This window comes from Falco rusticolus, chromosome 13 (assembly GCF_015220075.1).
Source record: "Falco rusticolus isolate bFalRus1 chromosome 13, bFalRus1.pri, whole genome shotgun sequence".
NCBI lineage: Eukaryota > Metazoa > Chordata > Aves > Falconiformes > Falconidae > Falco > Falco rusticolus.
In genome coordinates this window covers 24539486-24566064 of record NC_051199.1, presented here as the reverse complement: position 1 = coordinate 24566064, position 26579 = coordinate 24539486, and the positions used below count along the sequence as shown (strand labels likewise).

General features: G+C 48.4%; 1 protein-coding gene across 9 annotated transcripts in view; it reads right to left on the bottom strand.

Moving 5' to 3' along the window:
• TNIK (TRAF2 and NCK interacting kinase) overlaps positions 1–26579 on the bottom strand; it is a 163284-nt gene that overhangs the window by 104548 nt on the left and 32157 nt on the right. The gene's annotated exons all lie outside the window — the stretch shown is intronic.

Genomic DNA, 26579 nt, shown 5'->3' with positions numbered 1-26579 from the left:
GAGCCGAATCTATCGAACACCACGTGGATATAATTTAAAGTGCAGTTTGTAAGATGAGTTTTCATCTTCAGTGTGGGTTTTCATGTATTAACAATAAATAGAAATTTCTTGTTATTTCCATAAACTCCAGCCTTCATAAAAATCACAGCTTTTTAATAGTGGCACAGCCAAGGTTCACATCAAACTGTCCATATAAAAGTCATTCTGTGAAGATCACAGCTAAGTCCTGGTATTTGGTCAGAAAAACAGCATCTTTCAAAGCCACACTGAAAAAGGGCTCTTTCTTGCAGTAAGAAGCCCATGATGCAGACAGGTACAGAAGGAGCAGGACCCAGCCCGGTGACACACGTATGCCACAAACTGTGGAGAGCACAGGGACAGCTCTGACCCCACTTGCTCCACTTCATTTAAAACCAGCGCAAAGGTTTTCTATCCATACCAGTATTTTTTGAAGAGTGCCTCCCAGATCACCTCCAGCTAAATTCACTGCGCTCCTACCGCAGTCATCTATTACCTGCCCACCCTCTCCTGTGCTCTCCCTGCGGGGCCACAGCAAGGCTGAGTAATGTGGTCCTTAATAGAGTATTACATATCGTAATTACTGCAACAGCAGTACCCAGATCAAAGTATTTTATCACAGAGACCAACCTTTTCTTCTATGGGACGGTTCACAGAAGAGTACAAAGCTGCTCCTGTAACCAAGCGTATTCCCAAACAACAAAAACCAACACACTTCCCAGGTTTAAAAACCTGCTCCCACGGTGGGCACTTGCCATAAATTCATGGGAGCAAGAGCAGCCTCTGCTCCCTCCTGGGAACAAGTACGCTTGCCCACTAGACCCGACCTTTCCACCTGTACAGCCAAAACCAGGTGGCTGCGTCTTCTCCATGAGGGATGTAATCTCCCCAAACGCTACTGAGATGCAAAGCCAGTGCTCAGAGCTGCCAACAGCCCCGTGCAGGCTGTGAAGCTCCTCCTCAGCTGCAGGAACATTGCTCTGCACCGACACACATCTGCAGGGACCGACCCGTGGAGCCCTCCTGCAGCTGAGGACCCAGGTCCCCTACAACCCCTTTCTTAGCCAGACCCTACGTACTACACCAAGGACCCACCAGAGCTGCACAAGGCTGGCAAGCCCGTTCAGTGACTCCCCAGGGAGACAGAAGGACAGACCAGAAAATGCGGTTTTGGCATCAATTACCCAAGAAATGTAGAAAAAAGTGAGCAATGTCCCTGCTGGGCTGATGGTACCGATGAGCCAAGGGAAGTGCAGAAAGGTCAGCAGCCCAGACCATACCATTAACACGTGGCACCACAGAAACATTCAGCTCTTCAATCTTAGTCCTGTGCTTTAACCACATACATCTCCCCCTTTTCAAGCTGTAGCCCACTGGGCGTTATCTGACTAATCCTGCAGCAAGGAAAACCCCAAAGCTCCCTTTTCCACAAAAAAAAAAAAAAAAAAGTTTCTCATCACCGCAGGTCAATGACTTAAACAGCAAAACAAGTCACGAGGAGTCACTATTCAAAGCCCTTTCAGAAAGATGCCCAGTTAATTACCAAACCACCACAGATCCCAAAGTCATCCCAAACGCATCAACACAGCAAGAGATGAGTCATGTCAGGAAATGCCAGAAGCTCCTGTCACCAGCCACAAAGGCAAGACCCATTTTTGCTCCAGACAGGAAGAAAAACACTGGATAATATGAAACGGACCACATCAGTCACTGGACATGAGGTAGCAGAACATTACGATGGCCTGCAAAGTATGTTCCTATCACTGGAAAAGAAATGGAGACGTTTTTCAACGTGTTGCTGTGTAGGAGAAGCATCCTCCTTCCTTCCTCATCACCACTTCAGAGAGCACATAAAGAATGCTCCTCAGGGAGTAAATTATTTAGCCAGTCATCTCAGCAAGTTATTTCTGCTCATTTCCAAGGAAAAATATGGCTCACTCTGGGATTTAAACCAGCAGCAATGAAGTGGTGCCTGGTTGACCCCATCTCCTGAAAACAATTAGAGGATGGACACAGAACACCCCAAAACCACCACCAATACCAGAGGATGCAGCATACACCCGACATGGCTTAAACACGGGCACGTACCTAGAGCAGCTCTGGCTCTCCAGAAAAACCTGCTCCACCTTCATGCTCTGTACAGCTTTCCTCCTAGAAGACAGGTGGGTTTTGTACTTTCACGTGAATTACTCCAGTCTTGTTGTGACAGTCTAGAGGAACCAGGGGATGCTGCAAGTTAAACATCATCATTTGTCTGCAAGTTTTAAGAGGGAACGGGGCTGCCAAATGAGACCGGCGCAAAGCTAGGATCTGACAGCTGTAACTAGGGCAATTCCAGTTAGGGAAAGACACAAATAAATAAAGGAAGAAAAGGGGAAAGGAAAAAAAACAGAGAAACTATACACTGCAAGAGAGAAGGGAAGCAAGAAATACAGCTATTAATTAAGTCAAAAGTCGGCTATTTGCCTATTTTGATGCTCTCTTTAAACCACTATTGTGTTCCTCGCAGGCCTAGCGCACAGTTAAGAGCAGCCTGGAAGAGAGGCAAGAGAAGACAGAAAATACCATGGTCAGAGCACAACATCTGCTTGCCCAACTGCAGGCTTTTTAGAACTCGGAGAACCACAGACAAGCCTTGGCCAAAGCCCCCAGCAGCACCGGTGCAGGCACCCACACACCTCCCAGTGTTTATCGAGATGGTTTCAAGTCTCAAGCACGTGAACCCTGCATGGAAAAAGTCTGAGCTGCGACATGGCAGCCAAAGCAGGCAACAACCTGATACCCTGACCCTGATCCGCTCTGAATTCCAGGCGATTCACAGAGGCCCTGTAATTAATGAGACTACAAAAAAAATCACATCTACCTGAGCATTCTCCAAAACAGAAGCCTGTCTGGTTTTATGTTTGTCTTGAAGGTATGCACATTCAGGAGTTAAAGATCGGATGCCTTCAATGTCCAGAAATATTATTTTCCTTTTTTCCTTCCAAAAAAAGGAGTCCAGTTTTACAGCCAGAGAGCCCTGGTGTATGTGGATGGTTTGGAAGCCAGGCTGAAGCCTGGTGGTCAACAAACTAGTGCTGAAGAGTATATTTTTAAAACTTGCACTTTGCAAGGTTTTGGCAACGCTTCCTTTTTCATCTGGACCTCATCACAATTATTTTTCTGCTTCTGCTCAAGACCAGCTCATCACAATGGTCTCCATCAGGAACTAATCCTGACAACAACTTTTGGAAGTGTCAAGCCGTGCCATGGGAGAACTGCTGTCTCTCGAGGGGAGAGGGAGGGGATCCTCTCCATTGGCCACCACAGCTCACCTCCTCTACACCACCTGCATGAATAACAGTAATCAAAAAAAAATAATAATCCATCCGACACCATGTGTTAAAATTGTAGACAGCCAGCAGCATGCAGAATTGTAGACAGCCCTTTACAGTGCACGCAGAAGATCAGCTCTCGGCTGTTACTACAATGAGAAAAATCCCACCGGGCTAATTCCCTGACACTTGGTTGCTTCCGGGTACACTCAGGTGTCCTGCTAGGTCCATGATATCTAGAGTCAAGATCTCCCGTAACCAGCAACCAAACACATGCCAACATGCAGCAAAGCCAGCATTCCCAGGGGTGGCTTGGGCAGCAGAGCTGAAGCCTCCAGCTGTAGGTCCTTTGCCAGACAGGCTTCACGTTTGCCTTCCAGCGACGATCACATTAGCCCTAATGAAGATGTATACTGAAGACAATTGCTTTTTGGTCTTCTCACCTGCTACAAATACGGATCCCCACTGTAGGGCAGTCAGTGTCCATCAGACTTGAATCGAACCTGACCCTGAGCCAGCTCTGGGCGCCGGAGCTGAGCCCACTGGCAGGCTCCCCGTGGCAGGCAGCAGCGAAGCCTCCGAACCGCCCACCCGCGCTTCCCCGTGACCCAGTTCCACCCTGCGAAACTGGATTACAGCTCCCATTGATCCACTTGTATTTTCCACTTGAATTTTGCTGGTGAAGCAGTGAAACAGGTCATCCCTCTCCGTTGCAACTGCTGAGGCAGCTTCTTACCTACCAAAGAGTGGAGCTTATCTCCTTGGAGCTCCTTGCTAGTAACCATGAGCCAGACAGCAAAAATATCTTGGAATTGTTAAAAAAAGAAAGTGTGACAAACAAGATGTGTTCCTGGATACACAGAGCACCATCCCAATCTGTACTAACAAGGCTTAAAAAAAAAGGCTAAAAAAAAGGCTGCTAGTACATACTCCAGACAGTATTTCATATTATCTCTACAGCGTAGTCCACACCAGCATCCATCACCAAGATACTGATGTTGTGCTGAAGGACAGACATTTATTGTCAGCAGGAGACACGCATCGCAGCTGAAGATCCTGTAATTACTGTTTCTTAAGAGAAAATGAAAAATTTATTATTCACATAATAGTCAATGATGGTCTTTTCTGGAGTAGAATAGTGGCTTACTTACAGGCCTTCATCTGTATGTCACACTGCATTATGCAAGATTAAATAGTTTAATGTTTTCAAGCTGTGATTTTAGGTAATGTGTGGATTGTCCAGCAGTAATTAACAGGACAGAGGCTACTTGTACTCTCGGCTGTGCCCTCCCCAGGCAGCCCGGCACAGGGGTACCAGTGGGGACTCTCTCTTCCTACCCAGAGAGTTTCCAGCTGTATTTCTTCATGAAGTTATGAAATCACATGTAGAGAAGACATATTCTGTCACTGGATAAAGGTCTTCAGCTGAGATCAAAGCAGTTAGCTATAACTGCAGAGAGAAGGTTGCAAAACAAATCCTAATTTATCAGTAGGTATTTTTCACCCCTTTAAAGTATGTACCATCTACAGCAGGCAGAAGAGATAGGAAGGCAGGAAAAGAATAATCATCAATCATTAGAGAAGCTGCCCTCATTCATAGTTTTGCCATTAACTACAACAGAAATCCCAAACACAAGAGATAAAATCATCTCAGTGCTGTATGTTATTTCGTCTTGCTTAAAAAAAAATCTTTTCAATGAAGAACACCATATGCACAAAGCCATGGGATCCCACTGCTGCAACGTTTCTGCCTTCTCTCCATCCTCTTCCTCCCAGCTTCCTGCTAAAGCTGAGACCAGATTTTTTAACTCCAGCAGAAACTTCAGGAGAAATCACAGTACTGGACAGAGGCAGAAAACGGCAGGCAAAGACTACAAGACCCAATGACTACACACCGGAGATGGACAAAGTCTAATAGGAAATAAAGGGCATCAATTTGAAGTGAGAGTAATTAATCACCAGCAGGGATTGATGGAGGAGCAGTGGAACCGCTGATGCTTGAAAGCTTTCCACCAAAACTAGAAGTTTGATCAGAATAAGGTGCCCAACCTGCAGCTGTGCCCACGCTGCAGAAATTAATGGGAGGAGTCCATCATCCACCAGATGACAAGGTAGATCTGACCACCTTGAAATCCAGGATTTCACAAAACCAGAAAAAGTACTGCACAAGGAGGCAACCCCACCGGGGAGCGGCCAGGAGAGGAGGCCCATCCCTAACCACACGATGCTGTCCTGCTGCCCGGCCCAGGGGAAACCGGTGTGTAGGTGAGTTCACAGACCTTTATGTTTAAGCAGCAAGCTCCCCAGCTGCAGGATGGCAGATGGGCACGACCCAGCACAACTGCCCTTGCTTATGACAGGTGAGCAGCCTGGCCTATGGGTTCCCTTTTCCTTGTTTCCCACCAGAAAAACATCCTCCCTCATGCGTTACATACTGTCGAGAAAAGCTGTAACCCAATGGTCAAACGAACTTATGGAGCTGCACCCCCTTGTTTACATTCCTGAATACTAATCAGTGCATTAAAAAGTTTAAAAGCCCAGTTAAAAAGCCCAGGCGGCACTCCATCACCACACAGCACTGAAAGCTGAGACCAACCCCACCTCATCGCCACTGCAGCATCTCATGTCTTTAAAGCCCTCCATCATCATCCTTACAATACAGAAATGAATTCCAACCTTCTAAAAAGGCTAAAAGTGATCAGCACAACCAGCCCCCAGCCCTGCCAGCAACAGGTGTCAAGCACAGAACTCTTGTCATTGCCACCCCTCGTTCAGCACCAGCCTTGGCTGTTCCAGCCCATCCCTCAAGTTCTCCAAGATGTGTTGCATGTCATCTGCAATGCTGGTCAAGTCTCTTGAAGAATTAGTTAGGGTGCTGTGGTTTTCGCTCCCCCTCTCAGTGCATCCCAAAGGCACTCCACCCCAGTTTATGTACCTTCTACCGAAGAGACTCACCAGACCTCTTGCCTTGGCCCATCAGCATTCCCACCCAGTCATGTCTGAGGAGCAACGGGCTGTTTGGGGAGGAATCTGACCAGTTCATCCCGAGTACAAGTACCTGACCTGTAGTATGCTAACAAAGCTCAACAGTCATGGCTCCAGTGTACAGATGCTGCAAATCCCCACCACCTCATCCCCTCTTTACCAGCCCAACTCCCGTCCCTCCTTTCTCCATGGGAACGCGGTTCAAACCCCCCAAATTTTGAAATGCAGGGGTTGGCACAGGATCACATTGACACACCAGATCTAGATGTTTCCAAGATTTATTTGCTATTTTACGTATGTATCCCGCCAACTGGCCTTGTAGAAAGCCCTGGGTCTGAGCTACAATGACTCATTTGTGAGTCCCAGAGTCACACTTGTACGTGGTCATCCTACCCACATAACCCGCTGGCCTTGGTCTGCCCTGCTGCAAGCCAGCCACGCTGACTTACATTTAACAATACAAATAAAAGACAATTCAGCTGATCACGCGGCTATGAACCAGCAAGCACGGAGGGCATCTGAAACCCACCAGGCATGCACCTCCTGCACCAAGCCTGCACCAGCCAGGTTTGTTCCACCAACAGCACGGGGACAGTGACAGCATTGAATACAAATCCCAACTCAATAGGTCTTCAAAGTCCCATGTTTTTGCAAAATTAATATAGTGTGGCTCCTCACATTCCCAAAGACTCAGTTACTCAGTGCCCAAAACCACCAGCTCCCCCTGGCCCCATCCACAGAGATTTCTGGGAGGTGGCACGCTGCTGCTGCGGTCCCACACGGCCAAACCAAACAAACAGGGGCTAAGTTAGTGACAGCAGCATAAATGCAACCCAAACAGGAATTTAAAAATACAGGTTAACTCCCCTCATCGCAACAAGCTGCTGTGCTGGTGATAAAGCCTTCACAAAGGCGGCTGGGCAGCTGGGTCCCTCTTCCTCCCTTGCGTGCTGCAGAGTCCAGACTGCAGCCCTAGAAAACATCCCTGGTCCAAGTGTGTTTCCCCGGTTCAGTAGGGCACTGAAGAGGAGATGCAGCAATCTGCCCACAGACAGGCACCACAGCACCACTTCAACCCTTCACAGAAGGTTTAAGAGTAACTTAGGTGTTCCACAAACTTTTGGGACCGAATTCCTACTTGTGGATGTACCATGGGAGTTTTGAGCATCGATTAAGCAGTTTTTCAGTGCAGGAGAATAAAAGAATATATAAACAGGGAAGAGAGAAAGTGCATCCATCATATACTTGACCGCCCCAACCATGCAAGCTAAAAGGGAAGGAATAAAACCCAGTATTTTCCCCTTTTACCTCAGCCTAGTATTAAAAAGATAAGATACATTCCTAACTGTAAGCCTCTATGAATGAAAAACTGGCAGAGTCAATAAAATGTGAAGTAAACCTAATTCATTTCTACTATATGACCTACTTTCAGCAGGTTTTGATTCCCATGAGCAGCTAGAGCTTCAAGGTGGTGATTCGGCAAGGTCTGTTCATTAAAGTCATTCTTTTCTTTATGGCTTTCAGCTTCGAGGAATAAGAAAACACATTTCTGTCAGAGGCATTCGCCAAAAAGGTCCCTTCGGCACAAATCTCGCAGCAGCCACAGGAAAAAATGGGTATGAATGTGAATGCTGCTTCAGAACTGACAGGTGATGGGAATGAAGAAAGTTTTAACTGCTGGAGGTAGTGCCCCCTCCGCTACCCTCAGACACTGCTGGGTCCCACCTGAAGCCCAGCAGGATGGGCAGGGATGCTCTGGGGGGGAACCAGGGTGACAGTCCCCACTCCCTGAGCATCCTCTCGCTGCAGCCATGACTCAGCCGCCGGCCTCGCCGGTGCCCAGCTGCCAGGGAACCCTACCTGCCCTACGAAGGAACATCATCGGTGCCCATTTGCTCTGACAGGCCAGGATGCGACCCCAGGGTGCGGGGCTGGGACCCCTGTAACACCACCCTGGCAGCAGCAAACCTCGTGGGACTTCCACACAGCCTTCTCTCCCACCCTCTTACTCTCTGAGAATTGACACAGCCCTGACAGCTTAAAAATTACTTCCCCCCCCCCCCCCCCGTCTCCAGAGGAAAAAAGGAATTTGAAATAATCCGCTGGCTTAGTTCTTCATCACACGCAACTCGTCCTGGAGCAGTAACTGGGACTGGATCTTAGATAAAATGCTGCAGAAAGTAATTTTCCATTTTGACTCGAGCATCATCTCCCCGTGCACTGCAACAGGGGCATTTGCAGGGGCTCCTTGGCCACCGCCGCTGCCGAAGGAGTAGGTGTTCTCCTCTGTGGTACGTCTATACCTGTCTGTCCCTGGCTTATACACCCATGCAGTCTCATGGGAGAAAAATATAATTTTATCTCCTCACCATGTGAGAGCCATTAAAATAAAGGGGAGTGCGGTTAATTTGCAGGCACAAACCACTCCCACAGACATTCATCCATAGACAACCAAGCAGTCCCGTTTGATTCCAAAAGGGCTGTTTGTATGCTTGGGCAGAGCATGTAAATAACCACATTAGGAACTAATATAGATAAGATTCAGCCAGTTGTTGTCAAATAATCGCAGAGGTGATCTCCTCTCCTTACCACAACACCAAGCAAACTGGGTGCCTCACCTCTACGCAGCCCAAAATTTGTAAACCTGGATGGAGCTCGAGTTAACCAACAAAAGTTGCTTGCTTTGCAAGCAGATACCTCCTTCTGTCCAAAATTATACGTGTTTTGACATTTTTCACAGGCCAACCCTGACATCAGGGTACCAATGCCAGAACAGCACCCCTATCGCATTGCACTGCCCGGGGCAACCGGGGATCCTGTGGGACAGGGAAGGACGGATGAACAGACTGATCCCTCCACTGCACTTTTCACTGGCTGCTCAGTCCCAGCTTCAAGTACCCCTGACAGCATCACACAAAACTAGCAAGAATCAATACCTTGACAAAGGCTGTGAATGCCCCACCAGGACACCGCAGCTCTGCAGCCGAGGCTGGAGCGAGCCACTGCTCGCCAAAGTCACCGCAGCAAAGATCGGTTACAAGCCCTTCAGAAGAATCCACCAAAATAATAGTAATTAGAAAATAAATGGTTCGTTTCTGTGCTGTCATGCCACCGGCTAACAGCTTCGCTCCGGCTGGCAGGCGAAGGGCACCGTCACCTCCGCAGCCGCTGCCAATTAGCTGCTCCTGCAAAGGGCACTGCCGTGCTCCTCCAGGAGCAGAAACGCTTAACCTCGGGCCAGGGCGCAGGGAAAGGCACGTGGCCGAGAAAAGGGAGCCTTGGAAGACCTCTCATTAACTGTCTCCATGTCAAGTGGGAAGAGCCAGCTGCAACGGCAGCAGCTCCCGCTGCAGAGACACATTAAAAACAAAGCAAAACCCCAGAGTCGGAATCAAAGCTCAAAAATAGTCCATGTTTCCCAGACGTATTGCGTTATATACATATTGTGGGACAAGGCGGGCAGCAGGGGGGGGATAAGTTATGTCTTTTTACCAGGAAACCACCATTCGAATATTTTGGGTAAGAGTTTCCTACCACCCATCACTAAAGCAAAGGATCTGGGAGAAAATGACCTTCCTGCAAAAAGCGGGGGGAAATAATTTCTGGGTTGAGCCTAGAGAATGAAGCAATAAACCCTCTAAAACTCAACTGAATAAAAGGCCACGTAAGCTTCTGGGTGGAGCTGAGACTGATCTTCAAGCCTGGCCTGGCTAACCCCAGCCTTCTCATCAGCCAGTCTAAATAAAAATAAAAAATTGTACCCCGTGCCTTGGGGTTCCGATGGATGCAGACACCCCCCAGCATCCGTCCTGCCTTGCCAACAGTCAATACGTTTCAGACTTAGCCTCCTTCTGTCACCTTGAGGCAAAACGCGCAGCTGTACAAATGACTATTTTTCATATATCTGAATGCAACTGGGGGATTATTTAAAAATAAGTTTCTATCAGCCTCCTAGGAGACAGGAAAAGGTCATGGAGCAGGCTGCAGAATATTTTCCCAGCCTTCCTCAAAAATATTTAAACCTACATGATTTCTCTATTTTAAGGCCTTCTTTGGGACATCTTCCAAAAGTTCCAAAAAATAATCAATTAAAATGAAAGCACATCGCAAAAGGAGGACACGTAAGGACAGCAAGTGTCGGCAGGAAAAAGATATGTGGGTACTTCCATGAACTCTGGCAGCAAAGATGCGGGCAGATGGGAGAAGCAGCGAGGGAGCTCAGCTCAGATTATGGCCACACGAGCCCAGCAGGAGGGCACCCGTGCCACCCAGCGCGGCCACCACCATTCCTCGATGGCCCCGCGCCCGGGGCCAAGGACAACCTGCAGGTGCAGGCAGGGGCTGGCCCAGGCACCGGCCGCGGGCAGGGGACGCGGTGCTGGAAGCCAGAGCGGAGCAGGGAGGCAGGGGACGGGGACAGCGCTGCAGCCCACCGGCCCCGCTGCCTCCCGGCTGGTGCGGAGCTGCGATGCTGCAGTATTGCGTTCGCTTGGCTCGGCACACGGCGCGAGCGGCGCTGCCTGTGAGTCACTGCTCTGCACCACTCGCTGCCCGCTTCCCTCCCCTTCTAACTGGCTGAAGTATTATTTTTATTATTATTCCTCTCTCTTCTATACCAACCTCCCTCCTCCTCCTCCTCTTTTTTGACTCACTGGCTGTTTCACTGCCAGCCAAAATATCTTCTGCTTGAGGGAGGGAGCTGTGAAGAGCCAAAGCTAGAGCTGATGGGGGGCCTGCCAGCCCCAGCCCCCCACGGCCACAGCTGGAATGGGGACTTTTATTTTCCACTCATTCAATCACAGAAACTACTTGAAGGAGCTTTGCTAGTTCTCTTAAAGCTGCAATAACAAAGCAGGTTTTCAGCATTCGAATCACGACACTGACTGAGGCTCTAATTTCTCCATCAGCTCTCAGCTAACGGGACGTCTCCAGTCTCACCAGTGGGTTCCTTTGTGCAGGGACTCAAGTAACGTCTGGCACAGACTGAAGACATTCTTTTTCTTCTCCTTTCACCTTAATTACAGATTTTTTTTTAATATTAAACAGAGTTCACAGAGCCAAGACTGCTAAGCACCCCCACTGTGGCACTGCTGCCGATACCGATGGGAACATGCCTGCCCAGAAGTTGATGGGAACAGGTTCCTAGCGCTGCTCTTCAGACACTGTGGCTGAGTGCAAGTCTTTGCGCTACAAGCCCATTTCTCAGGATGATATTTGATGAAGACGCAGGCTGGGAACATGCTCCAGCCAGGACAGGGTGGACCAAGCAACAGCTGACATGGCCACCAGTATCGCGGTTGGATGCACAAACGTGCCGGGGTTTGGAAGGGCAAAGGCATGTAAATCATCCACATTCAGTGTCTGCATAGGACCCACCACGTCCCAGCTTACAGGAAGAGACCATGGCTGGCACCAAAGGTAAACTTTATGGTGTATTCACAATGAATAAGAGATATTTGAATCTATCTGAGAAGAGCAGGTGCCACCCATCTCCAAACATCTGACAGATGCAGCTTAGGCAGATGCACACAAAGGCCTTAGGTCTCACCACCAGTTGAAAGGCAGCACCCTAAAGTCAGTCGGGTAACTCAGCCTTGTCTCCTCCCTGTCTCGGCTGCTGGCAGAGGGGTACGACTTGCTATCAGAGAGACTTGTCCCATTCCAACAGCTTACACAGGCCACAGGGACAAAGATGCCACCAGCAGAGCAGTCTGGCCAGGCTCTGCAGAAAGAGGTTTGCTGCTCCAACTGGCCACTGTGGTTTCCATGGTTGAGCCTTCATCCAGAAGTCAAAGCTGCCCGCATGCAAACTGAACCAAATCAGTTTTAAACACTAGCACTGCAGTCACCTTCCTCTTTAGAAAAACGCTGCCCTTCACAGATGCCTTCTGCTTGTGGAGACCTACGACATGTTCACACCCTCCATAAGAGGCCACAGCCAGTGCCAGGCCCTGTGAATGCACAGATTGTGTGTGACGCCACCAGAAACCATCCTGGGTCCAGGTAATCTGTGCTCACAGCTGCTCTCTCACTCAGCTCCCTTTTATCAATTCTTCAAAGTATCCCACGACGCTGTTAAACGTGATCTCGTCCCTTTGCCGAGCCAGTCAGAACACCATTTGTTAGCATCAATGCCACGCTCGGGCAGGTGTTCTCTGCTGCTGAAGACAGACCAACGTCTCTGTAGGATGTCATGTCCCACAGGGAGCACAGCCAAACCTGCAGCTACTGAAAGGGCCGCCTTGCTCTGCACTATTTGCACCAGCAAAGCAACTGGAAAGCTCGTCCCTGCAGCTGACAGCATACTCTGTGCTGAATGTTGAACTGACGATGTGCTGAGACTCATCTTTTTTTCAGCAGCAGTTTCGCCTTGATACTGAACCCAAAGCCAGTTTCTCCTTCCTTGAAGACTCAAGGTCAAGTCAGACCTTGGGAGCGGCCGAAAGCATCTGCTATAGGATGGTCTGTGCCCATATGGGGCACCTATCTCAGGTGAAAGGAATAATCTGGAAATTTTAGTAACCGAGCTAGTGCCTAGCCGAACATATCCTGCAACCCCCATGCCTCTTAACCTATTTGCTAAACACAGTGTTTTCTGCTTCAGTTGCACCTCTGCTTTTTCCTCTGGGTGAATCTCTCTTCTTCCACAGTATTTCCTGCACTTCCATTCCCTTTGCTAAAATCGGCAGTGTATCTTGTGGTAGCCCCTAATGTCAGGCATCAATAAAACATGGCCAGCCTCCCAAGCCTTTTGTTTTCCAGTCAAACATGCATTCGCTTTCGCCCTTTCAGTACCATTTTCCTCTAAGCACTGGCTCAGCTGGGGGACTCTTCTGCATCGCCGCTGCTGGGCTGACATCATTTAGATGGATGTTGCGGGACCAGCCACCCTGAAAACTGCCTTATTCCTCCATCAGAGGTGCTCACCCATTACAAGCATTTCCCTTCACATTTTCCTTCACCACTCCAGCAAAACATTAACTTCCCTATCAGATGCATTATATTTGCTACACATTTTTAGGTATCTCTGCTCCACGCACTTTTATTAGAAGCCTCTGTACCCATTAAGGCCTGAAAGAAACAGTGCCAATGGCCTTTTGTAGGTTAATCCACAAGAGATCAAGAGAGTGCAAGACATTCTGTCTATTCAAATTACTCATTTTACAGTATAATAGTATGAATATTAATATTGTCCATTGAAAAAGTGTGTTAATTAGGATGCTGGCAGTTTTCTGGACCACTGCCACCCAAAGTAAGCACTCAGGGGTACGTGACTATTCAAGCCACGGTCCCAAATGGCTGTTAATGACAGCGGCATGCTCAGTTCCACAAGAGCCGAGTAACCAAAATAATTAACGAGGGAACAGCCTACAGAGGGTTAATGTTAGTTATTTTTCCTCTACTAATTTCAGTTATTCCCCTTCCTAGAAAAACAGTATTTAACCAGACCACAAATAATTTGCATAGCGCACGTGTGCTAGCTGCTGGGAGGTTTTTAAGCAAACAGAACAAATGCCTCATTAATAACTAAGCGCCAAGAAATGCGGAAAGAATTTTGTGCCGGACTAGTGAAAACCCTAGTCATTTATTCTTCTGATGCTTGCCTCAAATTAAACACTACACTCCTTTGATAAGACTTGCTGGGGCAGATGAGAAAATGCAGAAGTCAAGGTCCACGTACAGTACAAGAAGGGTACATACCTGGGAAGTTGTTTGAGTTCATACGCAAATTTCTTATGCAGGTAAAGCTTCCACAAGCTCAGGGTGAGGCCTGGATGCTGGTACATTAATAGCACGTAGATGATCTTTAACAGATACGATACTCTCCCTTTCCAGTTTGTGTGTCTATTTTTATCCTATAGCATGGGTGTGGAATCTTCACCATAGTCTGCTGAGCTCAAGGTTAATCTTAGCTTTCTGCTAGCAAAACGAAAGGTCAGCTACGGACCAGACACCAGTAAGGTCTCCCAGATGCCTGGGTATTTATGGACCTGATGAACTGAGCGTCAGCAAGCATCTCGCCACCAAGGAAGCAAGCAGAGACGTGGTCCTGGGTACTGCTGACCCCAGGACACCACTACAGGTTCCCCAAAATGCTTGAGACTTGCAAACACATTTTTCTTCCACTATGGAATAAATTCCAAACTTTCTGGAGGTTTTTGCAAGAACGAGATTTGCATCAAGGGGTCCGATTTGAAGGAAAAGCCCATAGGTTTTGTTTGGCTGTGGTCCCAAAGTGGAGCAAAAGCACATTAGACCCCTTGGACATTGCTTGTTCTGCTTCAGTGGAGGTGTTTTCCTTCGGGATCACCAAGTTGGGCCACTGCCACAGTTATAAAGGGTCAAGTCCTTCTACTTGGAGACGTTGTAGCCAAACCTATTCTCACAGATTGGGGTTTCTCAGCATGGTTGGATGGACAAAACTTACACTATTCACCCTCTTCAACATATTAAGATACCCATCAGTCAAGAGATCCAGCTTTTCTTGCAGAACCTTCAGCAAAGCTTCCTAGCCCCATTTATCAAAGCAGAAACTTGAAAACACTTGCCAAGACACAAGGACTCCATTTTCAGAAGCTCTCTGCTCCCTGACCTGCTGCACATGTTAACCAAAGAAAGGTCTACTGGCACAGCTGCAGGTCAGGTCCCTTTTTGCCTCAAGGTAAACCAAGGAATCCAAAATTAAGGCAGATTTCTGCAAGTGTGGATAGCCAGGGCCTCTGGTTTTCAGATTCACAGCCTGACACATGGGGCTGCAGACCAGATTTTGCACGTGCATGTACACGCATAGCCATGGGGTAAGAGAGAGGTTCAAACACAAAGAATTTTGGACTGTTGAAGACCATCAGCTGGAAGCAGCTGCAGAAACCTCTGATAATTCCCCAGGTTACTAAGTACTTTGCTGCTTAAATCTCTCCCTGGCCAGAGCTATCACTTGTCACCCACAAAAAGCTAATCCTCTTTTTTTCTGATTTTGCCTCTATCTTCTCTTCTCCCCTCCCCATCTCTGTACGAGTGCAAAGCACCTTTTAATCATAATTTCAGATGTCCTTTTCATGATGCTGCAGATGTGTTATCTGCAGCTGACAGTACTCACCACCTCTTTCTCCTTAAAGGTCACTGCTTGACCTTGTAACAGCTTCCATGCTCCAGCTTTAGAGGCTTTCTATTTGAATGGATCGCAAGCGATCAGTTTTCTGTACCCATTATTAGCAATGAACCAGCTACCCAGAGAGCTCCTGCTTTGTGTTTTGGTTTGTTCCCCCCCCCCCCCCCCAAATGCAGCATTCTTCCCAGGCAGAGACATATTATGGCAATTCAGACACTGACAACTGTGTAAATCACACCCAGACAGAAGTTATTGATGACCTCATTCCAGTAAAGTATGAGATGATCAGACTGCCCCATGGTATTTTGATCATCTGAGAACCCTGAAATTGAAAGTCACAGGCTCCATTTTGCTTGGAAATGTAACAAAAGGCATTAACTATGACAAAAGGCACTTAGAGCATTTCTTTTAAATTATCTCATTTCACAACAGCAGTAACAAATACTCGCTTTCCTTTATTAATACACTCTCCTTGCCTATAACTGTTCTCATTTTTCTAATTTTGAATTAAAATGCTTTCAAGTTATTGATCCCTTCTGCTAGAAATCTTTTCTTCTGTTTTTATTAGTTCTTGTACACCGCCTAATTTCAACAATATGAACAGTGCATCCAACACAGCCACCTTTCTAGCAGACGCATCTCCCAGGAGTTGACGTGATTAATCTCTGCCGCACAAGACAAGTCACGTTCTGCAGCCCCAGCTCCTCCACACTGCCGGCATGCTTACACCGCTACTCTCACATCTTTTATTAAATTAGGTAATTAGCTTATTTCTTCTTGAGTGCCTTTCCAAATAGGTTGTGAATGGTCACCAATAAGGGGGGAAAAAAAAACCCCAACACTCCAAGTGTACACTGGAGCTTTCAAGAGCATTTGCTCTTGCCCATCATTGGATTTCTCCCCATGCCAACTCACCTGCGGGCTCACGCAACCCAAGCGATATTCCCTACTATCGGAGTAGGGCTGAAGACAGTAATTAGCAGAGGCTATGGTACACGCTGGCGTAGCTATGCTGGGAGCCGCATCCCCTCCCCAGGGACGTGGGCTGCCCTTGCAGCCTGGCAGGGGCTTCTTAGACCCTCACCCGTGGGCACATGCCAGCACGAGGGACGGGGCCACACGCTGCCTCTTCCCCCACTGTATTTAAATCCAACGTGGTGACACGCTGAGCCCTCTTCAAACACAACTCTATGATGGTTTTAGGGCTTTTTCTAGAAGAAAGGCGCCAGACTGGAAGAAGGCTGATCTACAGCACGTGGGCTAGCCCAAAATTGTGCTCTTACCGTCAGCCCTTTGGCTAACCCATGTCCCTTGCTACATGCCCTTGTCGGCTGCTGGCACCACTCTGCATACAAGCCTCTGCTGCAGAACAGCATGGGGAAGGCACCAGTTTTCCTTGGCTGTGCCAAGCTTCAGCTAACACAGGCAAATGCAAAAAAACCCCCAAACCAAACCAAATAAAAAAATAACACCAAACCAAAACCCCAAGCTAGCCATCAGGGAGAAAAAGGCTGCAAGCTGGAGGTGCAACCCTGGGCGAACAAACTTGCCGTGCATTCTTTGCGGCAAAGCTAAATGCAAACGATTCACAGAGCCCAAGTCAACCCAGGCCAAAGACGCACACAGGCAGCTCAACAGCCAGCCTCTCCCTGCCCCCAGTGCCCTTCCTCGAGCAGAGAGCTGTAACCGGAATCTCCCGTGCCCGGCACAATCCGGCACCGCAGCACAGCAGCACACATGCAAATCCATTTATGGTCCAAGGAGTTACAGGGTGAAGCCAGCGTGAAGGAACAATCCGTCCCATCCATGCCTGCTTTTAAAGGCTAGACAGTCAACAAACCTCAAATCCAACCGTTCCCATGAGGGCTGAACCCTGTGGGCAGTGGTCACTGCCATGGGGGTGGGCACGCCCCAGACCACAGCCTGGCCGAGCAGCTCCCCTGTGGTAGCCACAACCCCCCAAACCCCAACTGTGCAGATGCTGAAGGCAGAGTACCCCAAACCACTGCCAGGGCTCTTCTATCCCAACAGATGCTGTTCTTGGTCAATTGAAAAAACATGAAAAATAGCAGAGGAGCTCTTTCAGCAGCCATTCGAGCTCATTACTTGGCTGCTGTAGGATTTTAAGCAGATACTGAGTGTTTTCTCTGTGTCTGGGAGGACTCACCCCAACTGGGAGGGCTCATCCCAACAAAAGGATGCTGCCCTTTGGAAATAGGAATAAAGACTTTTCTGCATTTTGGGCATTTTTAGGACTACAGCAAACATTATTTTTGCAAAGTCCAAAAATGCAATTTTACATTGCATTTCAGGTGCCTGCTCCTCTAACACAAATTTCCATTTTCTTTTGCAAACTACTCCGCAAGTTAGTCCTATTGGCATTCAGATACACAATTCGCAATTGATCTGGAACAGGCTATTTACAAAAATTCTGCTGAATTGGCTGTCTTTCCATTAGCTACGTAGAGAAGAAAAGCTTTGGCCTCCATCCTGGACCTGCTGAATTAAAGTGTGAAAGAGAAAATGTCTGAAGCACAGGAACACAAAGGCATTTCCACTGCGTACCAGCAGTGCTGCTCACTTCTGCTATAACCATAATTGCTCTAACAAAACAAGAAACTAATGGCAAGTCCAGTGGTATTTGCAATTTTTCCTAAGTCCTGATAGCTGCTTACATGTGAATTTCTACTTCTGTAAAACACAAAGATGCATTTCCAGCCTTCCATGTTGTCTGAAAGAGCTCCAAACTCTAAACAGGTTTTTATGCACCAGGGAGGAGGGAGGTTGGCTGGAGACTTCTGAATGCTCAAGTAATATACTCAATGAGGCATCGTATTCCCAACTCATGGTTTTGCTCAGGGACAAATTGCAACACCAAGGAAAGTATTAGCATAAAGACTTATCAACTGAAAGATGTGCCGGAGCAGAAACATCCCATCTTTTCAAGAGGGAATGCAAAGCAGGGAGAAGAAAAAAAAAAAAAAAAGAGAGAGAAAGTTGGAAGGACTGGAAAGATGAAATGGCTCCCTGTCTGCATCCCACCACTGCCAATGTGGGGCTGGCCCCAGAGACTCTGGCAGAAGAGATGATGGTCTCTCCCAATACATCTCCTTGGCTTGCTGGGCCTCAGCTCTGGCCTCAGCAGTGTGCTGGAGCCCAGGGATGCTGGTGCTGGAGCCCAGGGATGGCACCAGCTGCTCAGCACTTCGTAGGGATTTTTTCTTTGCCACAGAGAAGTGGTGAAATACTAGGATTAAAACTAGTAAGTCTGAACGGGGATATACAGGTGTCAGAAAACACAGCCAGAAGCCTGAGCAATTCAGGAAAAATGGGACTGCTCCCATGAATGTCCTGTTGCAGTGACTTGCTTTTCTTTCTGCTCCAGCTTAATTCACAGTAGGGGTAAGTGCAGTACTGCTCACCGCGGCCATGCCTCAGTCCTGGCTCTGCAGGGACAGAACTGTCATGTGGAGTTTAAAAGAAAGAAGCTTAAAAGAAAAATCTGCTTAAACTTGGGCTTTTTTGTCATTGAGGTTGGCGTGTTCAACCTTTCCTCAGCCACAGCCACCTAAAAGTTTGAGCTTTTTTAAAATGCAAACCAGCACTGCCACACAAGATGCTGACCCAAGGGCTGGCATGCAGCCCTACCAGCCCAGTGCCCTGGCTGTTACACCCACACCGGGAAAATCCAGGATAAATGGACAGAGAGAAGGAGAGGCCTTGGAACAAGCTCCAAGCTTTCATTTCCAACCCTCTGCCTGGCACATCGACCACTACTTACCATTACAACAGGGTTTCTGCAGGAGGAGCTCAGATGAGAGCTCAGAAGCAGAGGCTCCCATCCCATCCCATCCCATCCGGGCCCCCACCAGGAATTGCCTGCCCAGATGGAGGAACTACCCTGAAGTTCCATAACAACAGTTATTTCAAAAAACCACAATGCCAACCTGTGAGGAACAAATCACACCTTTAACTAATAAGGAGGCATCCGTGAGTTTTTGTTGTTTTTTTTTAATGCAGCTGTTTTTTACTGTACAAGCCTGATCTCATTTGATCTAGATACCATGCAGACAAACATAAAATACATTTATTCACACTGACCCTGTTAATAACTATTCCTTGAGGGAGCAGAACAGTAACGAAGTAACACTATTTATTTGGAACTCAATACCTATACTTACTGAAAAAATATCCCAACCCAGCACTAGGTGGGGAAAAAAAAAAGTTACATTAAGCTAAGGCAACTGCCGCTGAAATGCAATCAGACAGGAGCACAGTGCATCCCCTGTTCCCTGCAGCCGAGGTGAAGCATCATCTCCAGCGGCAGACGCATGCTGCGCTAATGGGCCTTGCCCAGGTAAGGTGCTTCTGCCTCTTGATCTTTAGTGCCTGTGGAGCGCTAACAAAGCACGCACAGCCTCCAGACAGGGCTTGTGGGCAGCTTTGCAAAATTAACTATGGACATCTGAAATCCAAATCTGTCCTTCATGCAACTCCCTCCCCTTCACCATTCCCACGTTTAAACACATTGGGCTGAATTACCTCCCTGTCCCTCTTTGCACCTGTATGCTCAGGTCGTTTCAAGCATCATTTGCCATCTTCACAGTGGATTAAAAAAAAAAAACACCAAACCAAAACAGTAGCAGTAACAACAACAATAAAATAATAATAATAAAATTATTACAAAGACCTGCAGAAGGTTATTCATTTTGGAAAGTTACTGCCACAGGTTGCAAGCACCCCCATAAAACAGCGGAAACCAGGGCAGAGCAGCATCCCTCCCGCTGCAGGGTGCTCCTGCTGCCAGTGCTGCTGTGGTCCCTTGATGAAACCCTCGAGCCACGCTACTGATGTAACCCAACAACCCAGGGGGTTCCTACAGCCCCTCCGAGTCCAACCGCCACGCTCAAGCAGAGAGTCACACCAAGAGAAGGACCACCAGCCCCAACCCAACACCTAGATTTCTCATCCTCCTGCAGACCTGCGGGCCACAGCTGAGTCTCCTGGGTGCACCCCATGCTTCTCACCCTTTCTGCTGGGAAAACTAAGGCAACACGTGAAGGAGCATTTACCAACACTTCTTTAAAAGCACTGCCCTGCTCCAGTGGAGAGCAAGATATCTTGGAGGAAGAAGCCTAAGAATACAAATAATGCTTGGGACATCAGCACACAGGTCTATTGCCCAGCCGAGCCCAGCGGCAGGTGACCACTGGCAGGGAGCAGGGTGCCCCGGGCTGTGCAGCACCGAGCACACAGGCAGGGATGCTCCACACCCACGGGCAAGCACTGAGCCCCGCATCCCCACTGGGGCACAGGGAGAGGGGTGGCCACAGCACCTGGCCTTGCACCTGGTGCCACACAGGACTCCCTGGGCTGAATCGCCACAGCTCGTGCTAACGAAGGCTCAGGCTCCCCACGTCCCTGCCAGCTGGTCACAGCGCTGCCTGGAGCCCTAAAGTGACCTCCTTCTCAGCCACCTACGCAGGGAGCCCAGGGAGACAGGGGCTGGGTGACAAGCACAGCACGGTGGGGACATGGGGATGGAGCTGGGCTCTTAGTCACACACTTCCATGAGCACATTCAAATGCAAGAATTTAGAGACCTAAATGCACAAAAAAAATTTAAAGACGTAAACAAAAAAAAATTATGCCAATCTGCCATTCTTATGAGAGGGGAGGAAAAATCCCACAACATTTGGAAGCAGGCTGTGTTTGCTTGGCACTTTCCATCTTTAGGTAATTAGTGTAAAGGGCTTCCCAGGTAAACCTAAGAATAAACTGCAAATTTCAAGAGAGACACTTCTCTCTGCAGCAAGCCTTCAAAGCGTAATCAGGGGAAGATGCAGAGCTCCAGCTGGCTCCCCATAGGCATTGCTTGCCTTCAAGTCTTCAGGGTCGGCCGCAAGTCAGGCTGCATCAAGATTTGGAAAAATGTAAAAAAATGACAAGCAAGAAACATCTCTGAAGACAAACACTTCAGCATCTGTGAATGCCTCAATGGACTAAGCTTTACAGGCTACTGCTCCTCCCATCCCCTCCTCTAAACTTTCCAAAAAGTCCTCTCCTGCCTTAGCTGAGAGTGGCACCTTCAGAGCTGGGAAGAACAAAATGCCTCCCAGCTCCAAAACCTACTTTTCCATACTTCTTTAGACTGTTTTGCTCAGCTGACCTACTAACAGCTGCTGTGCTGGGCTCCTCTGGGAACCAGCCTCACCCCCAAGCTTTTGTTTTCAAAACGCTGGTGCTGGGGCACCTAGCACACCGTCTCCTCATAGATGGCTTCCCAGTGCTGGTACCACCAAGCAGCTCCCAGCTCTGGCCAGCCCCATCTCCCCAGGTATCTGGGTGTCACCCGGCTTCTGATTTTACGGGGAGAAGGATGAGGACAGGGACAGGGGAGAAGAGAGGAGACATTTAGCAAAGGTGACCTGACAAGTTCACAGCAGCAAGGACTTGGCCCTAGGTTGCCTGTACACTGCACTAGGCTCCCATTCACTAGATTAAGTCTATACTCCTTAAATACCATAAACAAGTTAATAACAACAAAAACCAGCAGGTACCAGCTTCTACTTAAGAGCAGGATGCTCCTCACCTGTTGCCCTGTAGCCCAAGGCTACTATTAGACCAACATACTCTAACAGTAAATGTTCTTTGTAACCCACCCAGGCCTTACAGCACCCATACCTCAGCCTCATAACATACTACATGCTACTGTAAGGTACTACAGTGAGCAATGAAAGCTTCAGTGGGATGAGAAGCTGCACCTCCTGAAAGGGAAAGTGACGCTCCCACACGCAATAACCCCGATTCTGAAAGCTGGCCCTTTCCTAAGCAGCTCCCCCCGCAGCCCCACCTCCCAGGTTCAGCAATGCAGACGGGAGCTGGGTGCCCAAGCACCTCACCAGGAACTGCCCCAAAGAGCCTGGCCAAAACAAGGGACTCGGAGCAACCTCAAGAGTGGCTGCACAAGCACAGACCAGCCTGACAACTCACGTGGACCAATTCCTCCTGGGGTGCTCGAGACATCTGGGCAGCGAGTCGTCTCAGACACAGACAGGTATGTCTGCCCTCATCTTTGCCTTACCAGACCATTCCGCTGTGGCTCTGCTTGCACAGCCACCCATACAGCAGCGCTGGTCCACAACCATGAAACCTACGGATACTGGGGCTACCGAGCCAACCAGTGAATTGGTTTAAATGTCCTCACAGAAGACCTGAGAAAAGACAGGTCTGAGTTCCCAGTCCAGTCACTCCTAAGGGACAGAAGGTGGTACTGGACATGGTGCTTGCTCACACCCTGTGCAGAGCAGGTGCTCGCACAGAGCATCTTCTAATCCCCACAAGTCAAGTGGAAGGCTCTCCCTTCTATTCCTATCCACGCCTGGCACCCACACCACCAGTGCTGCAAGACCCAACACCACTTCCCCATGCTTTCTAGCACACCACCGGCTTTACTTCGCATCATCAAAGGTAGCATTTTTCCCCCCATGCCATTGCAGATATGTTTTTTGCGCAGTATTTACAGAAGCAGAGCATCCAGCAATGCAAGGGAGAGTGGGCAAATGTCACTTCACAGATGCATCGGTCTGCTCCCGACCTTCACCCTGCCCTTTCCCATCACAAAATCCAGAGGGGTGGAAAAAGAATAAAGCTTAAAAGAGAGGTAATACAGGATCATTTTAAATCACCTTTTGTAACCTGCATTCTATAGGACTGAAACGTAAAAAGCACCTTTCCCTTATATTATTCAGAAAGCAGCAAAGTTAATGTGACATATTGGTACGTAGGCGTGTGGGGGCTGGTTTCTTGGGGGGAGGGAGGGAGGGCTGAGGGCTCTCTGTGTTTCAGAGAAATGAAGCAGCACAAGATGTACCAGTTGCTCTGGTAACAAAGCTTTTCCTCTCCCCCCCCCCCCCCTTCCTTTTTTCCTTTTTTTTTTAAAAAAAAACAAAAACAAAAACAAAAAAAAAAAAGAAAGTAAAACATCATTTTAAGCATTTTCCAGTCAAGATTTCCTTGCCTGCATGGCAAAAACAAGTCCCCGTTTCGGAAACGTACACACCCCATTTGAGTCAGCAAGGAAAGGACCTTCTCTTCTAGAGAAACATCGCAGGGAAGCTGATAAATTGAGGTCACCCGTTTTCCTTCTGATAATGCAAGCACGCGTTATTGCATACTGGGATGGCAGGCCAGCCCCTTCCCGCGACCCAGCAAGAGCTGATAAAAGCCCAGCACCACCCGGGAGCCGGTGCCTACGGGAGCAGGAGAGACCCCCGCCCCAGCGAGCATCCTCACACAGCAGCACTGCTGTCCTCTCTGCCAGCACAGGGAGCCATCCCAGCGGAAACAACGGCTTAATATTTAATACTGTGCTTGTAATACGGAAGGATTATAAAGCAGCTTTTAAGTCTCATAAATCCATTGACACTTCCACGGCCCTTATGCGACCTTGAAGATGCCAAGCAGCTGGTGCCTGCCCACGCGGGCCCGTATCTGGACATGGATGGGAGCAGTCCCAGCCACCACCAAAGCACCCCAGCAGAAAGAGCAGCCCTGGACAAGGCTCAGCTCAGCGCTGGTTCCCTGCTCTGCTGCCCCAGCGGGCCAGAGGCAAAGTGCCTCCCTGTCTCAGCCCTATGGAACTGCCTCTTAGCGCAGCACCAAATCACAGGGAAAGCCATGCAACTCCTCAGATCAGAAAGGACCAGCCCCTCATGGGTTTGCCTCGGCTTCAGCAATTGTCAGACCATGATGAGGGATGGCTATATGCATACATATACATGCGGTTACACTCAGCCTGCCCTGTCATGCAGCAAAAGCAAGCTCTGAAGAGGCTGAAGACAAGAAGGACCCAAAGCTGAGGATACAATGCTTGAAGAACTTATCTGGCTCAAGTCACATCCAACCTCATGACACCACTGTTCACTTTATGAACATCAAGAAGTTGCAAAAAGGGAAACGCTTACAACGTGCCTTCAAATGCAATAGCTGGCTGTCTAGGGTTAGAGCTGTTGGTTTAGATTGCAAGATATGGAGCTCTGGAATTGCTTCGGCAGCCCACGAAAATGAGCATCAGGTGCCCTTGGCACGCTCAGGACCACCACACAGCAGCCACCGCTGCAGGACACGTGTTTGGACCAGGGGTGGCCAGCAGCATGACCCGCTCCACAGGCAGCACACGCGGTTTGCATGCATTCAGCCTGGTCTCTTGAGCAAGGCACAGCAGTCAATCTTCAGCTATAAAAGCTGTGTATGTAAACTAAGATTAATTCTTTACAGCAACAATCCCCAGGAAATATTAATTGCGTGCAGCATGGTAACTTCTTCCACACGGCTAAAAGCAACAGTGATTAATTATCAAACTATTGACCATCAGCCTTTCACAAAGAGGCACAATAAAACAACTGATTATTAAAAACAATTAATGTCATTCTTGACTCAGGCTAATTATCTGAACTGCTAATAACGACCCAGGCAACTGCAGAGCCTCTGTTCTCACCAGGGCTGAGGCAAGGGCCCAGCGCTTCAGCAGCAGCGGCTGGGCTGAGCCAGACCTCAGGCAGGCTAAACACAGCACAGACCTCAGATTAGCTATTTTCTCACACCTCCCCTCAAAAAAAAAAAAAAAAAAAAAAGGTAAAAAAAAGTAAAAGACAGAAAAAGCTCTTCTAAAAGCTTTTCTTTATTCATCTGCTACCCCACCAGCCTGCGGCACTGGGATGCTCAAGGGTGTCACAAGGATGCTGCTGTGCAGGGGAGCGCACGGGAGAGCAGGACATGAGTTATCCCTCCTCATTCAGCACCTGCAAGCTCCGGGACACCATTACTGAGAACAGGCTTGTGCCCAGGACCATCTCAGGGGTTTGACTCAAGGACCAAAGCATCCCAGCAGTTCTCCAGATGCTCCCAGCCCTCCAGAACAGGTGATCTTGAATTTCAAATGTTTTATTCACTCTGTCATACCCACACACCTCAAAATCTTGACCTACTGGGTCAAACCAGTGGGTTTGCCTCCAGGGTGGATCAGTCCTGGCTTCTGGCAAATGCTAGCTGGGTAATAAATAAATAAACCCTGACAAAAGACCTTGAGATGCCTTTCTTCCTTTTTTCCCCCCTCCATGTATTTTACCCCAGACAGACACTACAGTGCAACAAAGAGCAATTGCAAAAACCATGTCCTCTTCAAACAGCTGCCTAACCTGGGCTGGCAGGGAACAGGGACAGCCCGCGGCCAGGCGCCCTGCCAGGAGGTGGCTGGTGGCACCCCGAGGGGGCTCCCAGGGGGGACCCCTGCTCTGCCCCATCCTGTGATGATGATGGAGGAGCTCCCTGGGGAGCCACAGCTGTGAGACTTGTGGCTCGTGGATCCCACACGCTCTAAATTAGAGCGCAGAATACTGCTGCCTAATGGCTTAGTGATTATATGGCATTTACCAGCTAATTAAACAATCAATAGTTATTGTGCAGTTATGGAGTTAGCCCACAGTACTGTATCCTGTACCTTGCAAAATAAAGCCTTGCTAAAGCTGTAAATGGAGAGCCACATCCCCGGGGCACCAAGCAAAGCAGCACTTGGCATTAATGACCACTGTCCTCCTGGAATGGTTGGGAAGAAGCACATAAGGATGTAATCTCATTGTCATTTATTACCCTGTTCAAAGCTGCAAAGCTATAAAAGATGAGAGAGGCAAAGTTACCATCTGACCTATTTACTGATTATTTTTTTTCTGCTATTGCTAAGGCTTGCATCAAAATCCTGCTTCGGTAACACTGTGCATGGGCCAGCGTGCGAACACCCATGGCTAAGCAGGTCTAAAACTACTGCAGGATTGCTTTGGTTTTTAACGTTTTCAGTGCACAATAAGCAGTCCACTGCATGTCTTCCCCCAGCTCTGTACAGATCTGTTGGAAAGGTACTGCTGAGTAACTTACAACCTAGTATCCTTTTACTTTCAGCCTGCATATTTATTGGTGTTGGATGCGCCAGCAGTTGTGGCCCTGATGCTGAGATTTATCAAGGCAATCTAAGCACACACAGTATTCTAAGAACTTTTTGCTTGTTCTCTTATGCAAAGTAGAGATAAGCAGTAATAATAATTTTCTGGAACACAAAAGCAGCATTTCCTCACACTTTAGATAATGCTCTAAAGGGTC